The 4,691-nt window shown below is 45.6% G+C and overlaps 1 long non-coding RNA gene across 1 annotated transcript; it reads right to left on the bottom strand.

Annotated features, from left to right (window-relative positions):
* Window positions 1-451: 451 nt before the first annotated feature.
* On the bottom strand, window positions 452-3,439 carry LOC147268875 (uncharacterized). Its single transcript, XR_015111197.1, has 3 exons — window positions 3,320-3,439; window positions 1,121-1,366; window positions 452-768 (listed from the first exon to the last, which is right to left on the bottom strand). It is a non-coding gene; the product is annotated as an uncharacterized LOC147268875 (long non-coding RNA).
* Window positions 3,440-4,691: the final 1,252 nt, after the last annotated feature.

Below are 4,691 nucleotides of genomic sequence, written 5' to 3' on the forward strand. Positions count from 1 at the left end.
AAGGGGTTTTATACATTTATATACATATATATATACATATATATATATATATTAGTAGTTTAAAATGTCAGTTCATCTAGTAAATAATGACAGAATTGCAGGATTCTGATGTTTTTTACATTTTTACATCAGAATTGATTACTGCATTATTAAACGATGTGAGGAATAACATTAAAAACTCACACAATCGCTGCCACTTTACAGCCACTTGGAGACGCCACGTGTTTGATCGTCTGCTTTCGAATCCCTTTATTAATGCATTTAAAACAGCAGCCTTCCTTGAACATTTGTGACTGGCTGACCAACCCTGTAAGAGAGAGCAGAGTTGAAGTATTTGGCCTTTTAAATACACATAAACTGACAGAAATCCAGTCACTGACCTGCAGAGACCTGAAGCACAAAGTAGATCAGGCTGAGAAAAACTGGTGGGCCCAGAGTCTTCATGGTGCAGACGGGACAGATGTAGAGATGAAAGGCTTTGATGCTCTGAATGCAGCTGGAGAGCCTGGACCTGGAGAGCCTGGACCTGGAGAGCCTGGACCTGGAGAGCCTGGACCTGGAGAGCCTTGACCTGGAGAGCCTGGACCTGGAGAGCCTTGACCTGGAGAGCCTGGACCTGGAGAGCCTGCAGCTGGAGAGCCTGGACCTGGAGAGCCTGGACCTGGAGAGCCTGCAGCTGGAGAGCCTGCTTATAGGCAGCTCCTGCCTCCTTCTTAGAACCTGCCGTTCCTCCCTTTTCCTTCTCTGTTCTCAGATGTGATGACACAACTATGATATACAGATAATTCTGCAAATAGCCTTGAGAGAAAAACTAGCACACATTGCATGTCATTCTTATTTCAGTGTTTCCATTCACACACACACACACACACACAAAGACACACACACACAAAGACACACACACACACACTCACTGTACAGAAGATGTTCTGGTCAACATTTACTGAGGGACCCTCCCCCTCACTATGGAAGAACCCCCCCCCCCCCCCAACACCCTATAAATCTGAACTCTGCCTTTAGATTCCAAGAATGTGTGGTTGGTTTCCTTGTGGTTTTCAGTTCATCTTTTGTGGCTTCACCGAATGTCACAACTTCAGGAGAACTCACTGCTTTGACTCACACAGAAAACAATTCCCAATTAGCGGTGGTCATTCTAATAAACAAAATTCCGGTCAATGAGGAACCAGAGAGAACCCTGCTTGAAGTGTTCCTGCAACGTTGCCAGCATTGAAGCAGCATTATCAGAGGTGTGAAGGCGCCTGTCATTCAACGCTGAGTCATCAGATGTAAGGTTGGAGCTTCTGCACAGACGGATCACTCTTCATCCCGCCGCTGACGCCTGGCCTGCTGGCAGCTGTATATAGCCCTGTTGGATTCATCAAGAGCAGAAGCAGCACATTACATGGAGGACTGAAAATAACTGGAACTCTGCGTTACTGCCCAGAACTGCTGAGACAACGTGAAACTTGATTAAATGATCAGTTGCTCCCAAGCAAGAGAAAGACATGAAAGCCCTCACTCCTTTCCCCTTGATTTTAAGAAACCTGTTGATTACCAAGTAGATAAAGTTCTGAGAAGATGTGAATATGGGAAGAGAAAACTACAGAGTCAGACAGTTTCAAAATGATGCCATTCATACGTAGCGGAATGTAATCATTTCCCCCTGTTAGCTTTTGGGCAGCTAAAATGGATCCTTCATCTTATAGCACAAAGTACACATCACATTTGTGTAAGGCACACCAGCATTGGGTGATAAGTGAATCAAAGTACTCGGTACACCACGCTGAGTTCTACTGTGGGCCTCTTGTAACTGTCAAACCACAAATGCAGGACTTTGCTGCTGAGCTTCCTGCTGGTGCGACCCATGTTGAAGTACGTCGACTTCACCGGGTCTGTCGATGATAGGAGATCAACCGGAGTCGTCTGCTTTAGACAAATCAACACTTTATTTCACACCACAAAGCAGACACAGATCTATCTGGAGACCTTCACTACAGGCACCTTGAGAGTGCAGCAGAGAGTCTGAATAAGATATGAACAGACAGTGAATATGTGCTTGAAGCCACACCTTTTTTGCATACGTAATTTTACATTCATGCATATCACACTTCTTGATCAGTACTCCTGCCTCCTGCACACTCAGGTCGTCTTGTCCTGTTGTTTTCGTCATTCAGCCTTGACAGTTCAGGTGTGACTAGCAGCCTGCACAACGTAATACAAACAATCACGTCATGTACTGATACACAATCACCTCCTGATATGGTGAAGACGTGAACAGAACATGATCAAAAGCTCATCATCTCACACCCAGTTTAAGGTCTGTGGTCTTCTTTAGCCACCTGTTTGAAACCAAAGCTTTTTGGAGACTCTTAAAAGCTTAGACATTCTCCGATGTGGTATTGACTGACATGTTTTACTCTGTAGAACAAAACCTTCAACTATTTTAAACTCGTGTTAACCTCAGACCTTCTTACAGACATTCAACTGTTGTGCCAACTCAACCAGGTCAAGAGATTCATTCAGAGATGTGACAATTAATCCAGTTGAAGAAAGGACTTTCGGCCTGTGAGGCCTACCACCTCTCTCTGGAGCCTGCATTTGAGTGACCACATGTTCTTGAAACGAGGGTCATAAACAGGGGGCTCAATCTGGCCACTGACCCCCCCAAAACTCGTGCCTTGCTTGACCAGAAGTTCGTGTGCCGCACTGCTATTGGCTGAGAGCCATTACCATCCCACGGGAAGTGACATCATCTGCCTCATCACATAAAACTACAGCGCAAGAAAGGTTCGACCTCTTCAGTTCTCTTCAACCTCTTCGGCTCTCCTCTTCGGACCTCGATCTGGCAGTGCAGCGACGGCAGAGACTCCGCAAAGGACACCTCTTCCCCCCTGTCTACTCGTCCAGAGAAGCCACCGTCGAGCCACGCAATCCGCGTGAACTGGTCCCTGGTGAAAGAAAGCTCACTCCAGCTTCTTCACCTTTCTACCAGTCAACTCCAGCAGATCCTGCAGGCTGTCTGCCTGCCGATGTCCTGAGAACCTCCGAACCGAATCCCTTACCGCTCCACCGGGTCAAGTAAGGATTCCTTTAACTAGGCATTTTCTGGGCAGAGAAATAGCTTAGTGTGTTTGTGTGATGTCATGAATGCTCTGTTGATGTGACGAAGTCCTGTGATTAGCAGATACTATTACACAGCATCATACGGTATTGATTCAGGTTAGTTATTATTAACCGTGACCTTCCAAGAAGGTGTTACCTGTTATTAGTTCTGCACAATCCTGAACAAGTGTGTTAACACACGCATTTTTGGGTTTACCTCTGTCCTTGCCTCTCTCTCTCTCCGGCTCTCTCTCTCTTCCGCAAAGCGCTCAGTTCAGTAATTAACACTCCACATTTATACCTCCACGGTGCTAACTAGCGGCTAGCTAGCCTCAGCTAACTAGCCCAGTTGCAACAGTAACTGGTTGCTAGGCAACCAGGCTCCCCCCTCCCCTACTCACTCTCTCTTTTATATACACACACACACACTCACTCTCCCTCTCTCACACACGCTCACACACACATTGTCACTTGTGTCTTTTGGTTAGATAACCGTTATACCAACGTGTTGCTGATTGATGGATGCACTGTGTCAATAAACCCATTTTATTATCAGAGAGAAGTCGTAGTGTCTTTGTGTACCAACTTGTGGTCACGTGTCTCAGCAACAGCAGCGCTGTGATCTCCTCCAACATCAGAGCTGTCCCAGGTAGTTGATGTCACAGGATATTGACTGTTAGTGGATCAACTCTGTTAGAGACTGGTAACTGTTACAAGTTTGGTCGTGGTTTAGTTTCCCTGAACTCATCAGGGTGGTGCCCCGAATAGTTAGTATTTAATATTAATTAGTAACTTATTTAATAATGGATAATTATATTCATAATTATCCATTATCATTACTTTTGACCAATTTGCTCTTCAGTGCACAACATAATTGGTGCCCCGTGTGAGGCTATTCCGAGACATTTGACCACATTTGTACATAAATCAAAGATATTAATATTTTCATAATTCATAGTTTTTTAATTGGATTTCGGTCTTCTGCACTTGTTTCTACAGACAGAGATAAGTAAATGGCCTAATTATTACAGAATTATTAATTTAATAATTTCAGGATAGTTTATTTTAATAATTTTAAAATTTTCCAACCCTGCGACGTGAATATCGCCAGCTACACGCAGGATAGTTCACGTATCACACAGCGTGTATGGATCAACATTGCTTTCCATGCCATGAACCTCGTGCACCCCATTTATGTCTATACGTCTGACACCAAACCGCTGCTCATCGGCCAGGATCTCCTGGATCGGTTGACACCCCTCATCGACTACAGACAGGGACTCATTTGGGCACAGGTGGAAACACCAAGGCCCCTTAACACAGGTCACAGTCTGACAGCTTGCAGCGGACGGGTCGTCACTATCGAGGAGTCTAGAGAACTCCTCCCAAGGCTCATGCCGCTCCAAGGGCATGACGCTGGCACCGACCCCATAGCGCTGCTCGCTGATCATCGACCACCACCGACCATCGATAGCAAACCATTGCATGCCTTAGCGACATTATTGCAGGTTGTCAAGGAGGACATCACCTATCTGCAGACAGTCAGAGACTCAAGGCAGGGCCTCCACAGAGGAATTAGCCTGAGCGGT

The sequence above is a fragment of the Aulostomus chinensis genome, chromosome 2 (genome assembly GCF_037954235.1).
Source record: "Aulostomus chinensis isolate RoL2024-O1b breed Wild chromosome 2, RoL_Achi_v1.0, whole genome shotgun sequence".
Lineage (NCBI taxonomy): Eukaryota > Metazoa > Chordata > Actinopteri > Syngnathiformes > Aulostomidae > Aulostomus > Aulostomus chinensis.